This window comes from Poecilia mexicana, unplaced genomic scaffold (genome assembly GCF_051168715.1).
Source record: "Poecilia mexicana isolate PSO_F unplaced genomic scaffold, ASM5116871v1 scaffold_22, whole genome shotgun sequence".
In the NCBI taxonomy this organism is placed as follows: Eukaryota; Metazoa; Chordata; class Actinopteri; order Cyprinodontiformes; family Poeciliidae; genus Poecilia; species Poecilia mexicana.
In genome coordinates this window covers 17,994,644-18,003,399 of record NW_028263391.1, presented here as the reverse complement: position 1 = coordinate 18,003,399, position 8,756 = coordinate 17,994,644, and the positions used below count along the sequence as shown (strand labels likewise).

Here is an 8,756-nt window from a genome sequence, read left to right as displayed (position 1 = left end):
AGGGGAAGGGCAGCGGGAGAGCAGAGGCAGAGTTTTTACTGTTGCCTCACTGGAGCCATTGCTGTCATCGTCTGAAGCTCGACTTGCTTTTCTGTCAGTTTCAGCCTTTAGATTTTTATGTTTCCTCTCATCCCTCCTTCCTCTGCCCCTTTCCCACCCCGTGGCCCTGGCCCCCCAGCCGGCTCTTTTACTCGCCCCCTCCTCCCCCTCGTGTTCGCAAATCACTTCTTCCCGTGTCAGCAGGTAAATTGTTTTGTCCTCCCATTCCCTGCTTTCATTACCTTGTGTAAATTAAGCGATATGTCGTCCACCGGTGCGCGCCAGAGCACTCACCGCGCCAACGCCAAAATCATGAGATTTGGCATAATAAATGAAGACAAACTGGCAGTAGCAGTGCTCCTCTCCGCGAGGGCTCGCCTTCATTATTCGCTTAACTTGCCGGAGAAAATGACTTAACCCTGACCTGTGTATTACGTCCCATATTCACTCCAGATAAAAGCCTTTTTACAGTGCACAACAATTTATATTCCAGCAAAGAGGCTGCTTTTCTCTGTCAGTTTTCCAATCTCAGCTCCTGAACACACGTCATTAAACTTGTCTTGCCTTCCTGTATTTGTCCATCAGTCCTTCTTTTTACATAAAATCTGGCAGCATTATTCTGGGATTTGATGGCACCCACTCATTTTTTCCCCTTGGAATGTTTGATTGGAAGAAATATAGCCGAGCCGGGGCTATCTCCTCTCTTCTGTGGGATCATGCAGTTGATGAAATAGTGTTCTCTCAACAGGAATAATAAAAACAGACTTGTGCATTACGGGGGGCTCTCAATCTGCCAGCAGGGCCGAGCTGAGCGAAAAAGCCCACCCCTGCCTCCTGATAGATTTTTATAGTTATCCCAGCAGATAAACGGAAACGGGTGACCAGGCTTGGGAAGGCCACTCTGCAGCTGAGTGTGGGCTGCAAGCCTGGAGAATAACTGGATGTTTGGCTGCATAGACCATCATGATAATGCTGCCAACATGTTCTAAAAGTACTCTTATCTGACTAGCAGCTGTAATATTAATTGTTCCACACCTTTTTGTCTGAAATACAAGGAAGGATACAGTGATTGCTACAGAAACTGAATTGTTGAAGTCAGGGTGATGGTTGTTCACTTTCCTATTTTAAAGTTTAAGTTCTTACCTGACTATAAAATGTTGCAGACACTTTGCATATTGTGCTTCATTAATTGTATTTACTGGGGCAAAACCTATACTAAAGTGTTGTGAAAAAATATTTGCTCCCTCATAGATTTCTTCCGCTTTGACATTTTTTTTAGTGAAAATTAATATTTCAGTTCATCAAATAAATCTATCTACTGGACAAACTTAACATGAGGAAATTCAAATTGCAGTTGTTTAATTTTTGAAAGGAGAAAAACAGCTTCCAAAGCAACCTTAATTTATCTGAAAAATAATTGTCTCTGTTGGGTAAATATTAAAGAAACTGTGGTTAACTGACAGTGAATCTTATATATTGCTTTGGGGAATTTTCCTTCTGACTTCTGGGTCCAAATAATATTTTTTATAAAAGTCTTCAGGATTATCAGAATGTTTTTGACAAAAATTTTATGTTTTTTTTTTTCATTAGCATTTTCTTGTATTTCTTTGAAGGAAAAAACAAAACAAAACTTGTGATTCACTTGTTGGTTTACATAAACCTCCCATCAAAGGCTTTCAAGCAAGACTCCTGTAAAGTATGATCAAACTGTCCTCTTTTAAAAACCAGACATGTAACGAGGATGATCAAAACTGAAATAAAGAAACAGAAATTCTCCTGGTGGAAAAAGTTCCGCTGTGAATTGCTTCTTATGCTTTCAGGGGATGATAATCAGCCATAAATGGTCCTCGTCTCCACCTAACGGGTCCTGATTAATCAGCCAAGTGGAGCAGACTAATCAATCTGCCTCTAATGCTTTCCAGGCTGGGTCTGAAGAGCTACATGTAGTCCGCAGCCTCCTCCTCCTCCTCCTCTTCCTCCTCGTCAATGCTGTTGTAAAGGATGAACACAAAGAGCATGCCGTTCAGATTTTCCATTGTGATTTAAGATTCTTTATGCACTCCTTGAAAAATACCGACATTACATTTAAAATGCTGAACATTTTATTCTAATTAAATGTGAAGATTCAAATCAAATTCCATGTGTCATGTTTCAAAGCCGTATCTGGTTGTAAAAGTATTTCAGTGAATTCTTATGTTTGGAAATGTTGAAAGTTATTCTAAGGAGTTTAAGAAGGTAAAAGTATTTTACCTTTGAAATTTTCCACCCTTTGTCACATCATGAGCACAAACATCAGTGTATTTTTATGGGAGTTTATAAGATTGACACATTAATAGTGCATGATTGTGATGTGGAAAATGCTCTTCAATTCTTTTTTTTTTTTTTTTTTAAACAAATTTTACTTTTGACTTAAATGCATTGTGCTCTGAGTGGTAAAAAGCTAACAGTGCAACATGGTGGTGGCAGCACCACTTCACACTTTTGTGTTACTTTGTGTTCATCTATCACTTAAAATCCTTGACAAATACATTGACCTATTTTTACCACATACTTTTGCTAAAACGTATGTGCTTAATACTTCTGATTCACTAAGGAGTTGAACACAACAACAAAATTCAAACACAGAAATCTATTGTGTCTGGTGCTGAACATTGAGACATAACGGTTCCTGAAAATCAATAAAATAATGTTGAAGCTGTTTTACTACGGCATGGTATGAAGAAAACTGCCATAAATACATTGGATTTAGGCTCCTGGTAACTTTTATTGTGTTAATGACTTATTGTGATGCTTGAGGAGATAAGTCTAAATGTTTGTGAGCAAACAGGCCAAGAGATCTTGCTTTGAGGCTTGTTGATGTCAAGTAGCAAGATAACAGCAGGTGCATAAATAAAGTTGTTAATAATTGTTAGATTTCCTTTTAAAAAATGTTTCCACACCAAGAACCAGACATGACTATGAAGGCTCTCTGGTGTGACTTTCTGAGATTTGCTAACAGATAAAATTAATCAGTAATACAATAAGTTATGCTTTCCTTTGCTCTCTCTACTGAGAAACTGTCATTTCGCTGAACTTTACACAATGCCTTGCAGAAATATTCACACCATTTCAAATTCTTACCATTTTGTCACATTACAACCAGAAGCTTATGTGACCAACCAACATAAAGTATTGTATTCTTTGATTTGAGTGAACACTAATAGAACAACCATTCGTTGCTGAGGTTATATCTCTGGCTTTCTAGCTTTAAAAATCTAGAGCAGGAATCTGCAACCACTAGTGGCTCTTTTGACCTTCTTTTATTGTGACATGATAATTATTTTTGTGTTTTTTTCTGTAGTTTAATGGCATAATTGCATTGAATCTCCACAAAAAGATGACAATAAGAGTACCAGTGAAATTTCTTTTGATCAATTTTTGTTGCCATTAATTAGAAAACATCTATTTTTCACAAACATCCAGTAGAAGAAAATTTATCCATCTGTCCGCTTTGTTTCTCTTTATTCTAAAGTTTAACAACAGAAATGACGTTATGGTTCTTAAAAATTTTCATTTGCAGTTCCTCCAAAGTTAGCACCTCTGTCTTGTCTGCTTTTCTGATTAATGGTGTGATGAATGTCCATGTCTTGGTACGTTTGCAGTTGAGCCGTACACTTTACTTTTTAGATGATGAATTAAGCAGTGCTCTGTGAGATATTAAAAGCTGATCTATAGTTTCATAGCCAAAGCGTGTTTTTTTACGACTTCATCTTCTTCAAGTTTCTACTTTTTAAACTACCTTACTTGCTTCAACAGTGTACGATCAAAAAGTCAATCAAATGAGAAAAAATAGCAATGCAGCAGTGTTGCAAACCAGTTTCAGTTTTCAGTTTTGGGACACCAGATTGGATATTTTAGATTAAACAGGGTTTGTATGTCTGCTTGCAATAGCTTTGAGGAAGATGTTTCAGAAGTGGACCTCTGTGTGTAGATGGACAGCGTTGCCTCCCACTGAGGGAACCCCTCCTCTCTGAATGGATGAAACGAAGAGGAAGAAACTGAAATCCGAGTCATTTTTTACTGTATGAAAGTTTTACAAGGTCGTTCGGAGAGTCATGTTAACACAACACCTGAATACAGATTTATTTTCTTGTTCTACAAGTCACGGAGAGTCGAGTCTTTAAGCGATCATTATTACCATACAAATAGACAGATCTATTTAACAACCCTCTCTTTATCGCACAACACTTATTCTTTAGTGTTGCTCCCTGAAAGGCGCTGAAATGTGTCTCTCCCCCTTCCTGCTCTCCCTCTCTCTCTCTGCTTTTCTTTCTTTTTTTTGTATTTTGCAGGGAAATCGTCTTCGGGTTGATAAAGGCTCAGAGCAATAGAAGAAGCAAGGCTGACATCTTCTTAAGAGATGATAGGAGAGCCAAATCAAATAGGATGGAGCAGTCACTCTTTTCACAGATAGGTAGCTCATTTCTGGTGGCGGAGAGTTTGCATCCCTAGTGGCGCTCTGCCTGGGAAAGATAGCTCTCTCGGACTCCATTCATTATTTCATTTCCTACCTCCCCTTTTCACATCCTAGCTACCCCCCTCTCTCTCTCTTTTTTTTTTTTGCTTTAATGAGTTGCCTATTTTTCTCAAGTATTGATGGGGATCTTGGAATTTAGATTCAGAGACAAAATGTTCAATCACAAGCATTTCTCATTTGCGAAGAAAAGGCAAAAATCAATTATTCCTATTAGACAATGCTGATTGGAAATGAATGGGAGTGGTGAGATTTTGAAACAAAGGCTCTATGGAGACGAAGATAAGTGTGAGTCTGCACCCCCCGAGGCGCGCTATGTGGTTTGGCTTAATAAGCAGCTGGGAAACATTTGCTGTTAAACTCATGCAGACGGGAGGGTGGTATAAACACAAGCAAATAATTAATGCTAATAGTATTTTTGAATCAGGAGTTTATGTGTAGAACTAAATACAGGAACTTTATTTGCAAAACTCTGAAAAACTTTTCCCATAAGCAATTCAAACCAGAAGGGTACATATACCAAATAAAAAGACAAATAACATTTTCTCACTGTCTGAATTTAATTAAGACACAACCTTCCTGATTTAGGTCAGTTAGAATTACCAACTTCTATTTACTAAATGCCACAATAATGTGGGAAAGAATATGTGAGATTTATTTATTATTCTCTTCAAAATCAGAGGTTTACATACAGAGAGATTACTATCTCTTCAAACCATTGAAAGAAAACCTAGATGATCATCAAGTTCCCAAAGTTATGACATTGATATTCTGATAGGTTAACTAACCTATTTGAGTTAAATGGATACACACCTGTGGATGTATTGTAAAGCCACACTGCTTTTTTGTTTGACACATTGAGTAAGCCAAATTACTTTCTCGTTTGAAAGTCATTTGACTTTCCTAGGGCGATGTCTTTCTCAGATCTTCCTAATATCAACCAAGATATCAGGAAGAGAATTTTGGTATGATTTCACTGTTATTTTTATTGTACGGTGCTTTAGGTTTTTTTTTATGTCTGTGCAAAGCCCTTCAGAAATAAGCTTTCTTACTTACTTACTTACTTACTTACAATTTCCAAATGCACAGCACAGATGAACAAGTACCATGTTCATCTGTTCAAACAATTATACGCAAGTGTAGACCAGATGGGAATGTCAAAGTCCGACCAAGAGGGAGATAGATTCTCAGAGAAGGATGGGTTTTGGTCCAACATGTGCAAATTGACCTCAGAACCGGCATTGGCAGAAAGACCACTCAGTGAGAAAGAAGCCGTTGCTCCAAAAGAAATGTAAAAGAGCCAGATTGAAGTTTGCAAATGCACACCAGGACAAAGACCTTCATTTTTGGAGACAAGTCCTGAAATGTTATGATCATAATGGCCATCGATATATTTGGAGAAAAAAGGAGAACACTTGTAAGCCTGGTAACACCATCCCAACTGTGAAGTACGGAGGTGGTAGCATCGTGTTGTGGAACTGTTTTACAGTAGGAGGAACTGATACATCAGGCAGGAAGTTAAAGCTCATTCCCAAATGGGGCTTCCAGATTGACAATAACCCTAAGCAGCTGTATGCTTAAAGTGTCTTCAGGACAACAAAGTCAATATTTTGGCATGGCCGTCACAAAACCCTGATCTCAGTGCTATGGAGCAGTTTTGGGAAGATCTGAAAGGTGTGTGCAAGTGAGGCGGCCTAAGAATGTGACTCAGTTACACCAATTCTGTCAGGCAGAATGGGCCAGAACTTCAACAAACTGGAGGAAGGAAACTGAAAAGGTTGGATTTAAGTCATACAGTTGAAAGAAATATAAACGGTGAGGAAATACATGCAAATTTCGGATTTTGAAATTATTAATAAATAAATCTCTGACATTTTTTTTTCCTGTTATTGTGACATTTAGCAAATAGAAATTATTCTGGACCTAAAACAGAAGAAGTTTGGCATGCTTTAACATCAGACAGTGAGAAAAATGTGTGTGTCTTTTTACTAGGTGCATGTAAATTTCTGGTTTCAACTTTAATGACAGTTTCAAACTAAAAGCTTTGGCTTTAAAAGGGAAATCTGTGGTGCCGTGGTAACTGAAAGTGAGCCCCCAAAGGAGATTTGGCTTTGGACCTCATAAAATCCTCAACCAGCTCTGCTTTGTGAAGCTCACATCCCTTCATTTTTCATAATTCCTTTAAAAGTATTTCATACAAATTAGCTTTTCCTGCAGAAGTCTCATTGAAAAGAAAAATTACATGTCAGATAAAGCATTTTATCACCAAAGAAAGACCAGACATTGTACATAGAGAAATTGAGAAGATGGTAGAAACAATGAATATTAAGTGGCAAAGTATCTAAAGCTGCTGACTAAATTGAAACAGTATATCCTGAGGGGGAAAGGTTTCCAAATTGCTAATTACTGCCTCTGAAAGGGGCTCTGTTTCTGATATGTTTGCTTGTGAAAGACTTCCACTTAATGAAGCAGTGGCTCAAGTTTTTCTTCTTCTTCTTTCTTTTTTAATATTCCCACTCTCTGGTTTTCAGTATTCTCTCTGGGCTTTCCTCCCAGGCCAGAACAATGGTGGACCCAGGAGCCCAGCTTCCCCACAGGCCCCAAACGAGAACAAGCCAGGAGCTGGGAACTGACGGAGCCGCTCAGCTTGCTGAAATGTGGAGGAGGCAGATAAGGGGCCAGCGGCACAGAGAGGCCCTCTCCCCTGGGCCCAGGGGGAAATTTGCAGTTATTAAGAGAAGATGAGAACGATTAAATAGCTTTTGTACTCGTTTTCACAGACTTTTCTTTTTTATTATTTGGGCTGTCTTCATCTGATAGATGAAAGAAGTGGCAAATGACTTTACTGCCTGATTCTGCAACAGCACTGGCTTTTGAAAGCAACTCTTCATTACAGAGCGCCGTCTTCTAGCAGAAAGCGTTTGTCTAATATTGTTTTAAAGGTACATTGTTAGCAGAAAAACAGATATTGTCCGAAAAGTTACCATAATGAGATAATTTTCTGCAGTACCTTGCGAAGCATCTACATCCCCTGTGTCATGAGGTGTGGTTGGTGGTGGTGAGAATGAGCGCAGGGACCCAGCTTGAGATGAAGATGATTAATTTAATGAAGAGGATAGCACAAAAACAGTCCAGAGACTCTGCATCTCTCCCAGAGTTACCATGGATGTCTGGGTTGGTAGATTTGTGATTGGGCCAAACTCTTTCCATTTTTTAATGATTGGTAGAGCAGTGCTCTTTGACATTTTAGAAGATCAGAATTTTGCAGAACTGTTTTAAAGCTGCAGTATGCAACTTTTACAAAAATATGTTTTACTTAAAGCTGTCATCATGTCGTGATAGCATAATATGAAACAGATCATTTGTGAAAAGATCAAGCTCCTACAACTCCTCCTTCAGATCAATCCCGGTCAAAAACAGCCAATCAGAGCCGTCAGTGAACCTCGTGTATGTGCTGCTAAATGTGCTAACGACAGAGAAACAACTTACCATGACAGAAAAACTGCATCACTGGTGGCCAAACCTGAACGTTCATGACAGCTTCTGATGTGGTGAACCACCTGTAGCGTAGCAGAGATCAGGGGAGGTTGAGAGCAGCATGTACATGAGGATGATTCACAGCGCTAAGGCCTTTCTTCTGGCTCTGATTGGTTGTTTCTGACCAGGAGCAGTGTATTACTGTAGATAACAGCAGATCCATTAGGAAAAGTTAGTCAATTTTTCACATATTATCTGTCTCATGCCACACTATTACGACATTGATAGTTTTAACAAATATGTAAAAAACATATTTTTGTACTGCAGTTTTAAACTTTTTGTCTGCTAAATTCCTTGGTCTGTGCTATCTGTTCACTGACGTTCTCTAACAAACCTGAGGCCTTTTTTAAACAATTACAATCTTTCTGAGAATATAATATAATATAATATAATATAATATATATTTTATGGCACTCATATCATTCCAAAATTATACCGTCAGACAATGATATCCAGTGTAAATATAAAACATAGTCTGCAAATAATGACTTAATTTACTAAGGGAAGAAAGATATTCAAACCTGGCCACCCTATTGCTACATATCATTTGTGAACAAGACACTTAAACTCTTCAGAGCATATTCTGACGCTACAGAGACAGTTTCATGATAAAAAAAAAACGTAATGAGTCTAAGGACGTCGTGTAACAGAGGTCAAAGAGTTATCT

The 8,756-nt window shown here is 38.4% G+C and overlaps 1 long non-coding RNA gene across 1 annotated transcript; it reads right to left on the bottom strand.

Annotated features, from left to right (window-relative positions):
- Window positions 1-1,381: 1,381 nt before the first annotated feature.
- Window positions 1,382-8,725, bottom strand: LOC148152833 (uncharacterized). The gene is made up of 2 exons (XR_015761954.1): window positions 8,042-8,725; window positions 1,382-2,028 (listed from the first exon to the last, which is right to left on the bottom strand). It is a non-coding gene; the product is annotated as an uncharacterized LOC148152833 (long non-coding RNA).
- Window positions 8,726-8,756: the final 31 nt, after the last annotated feature.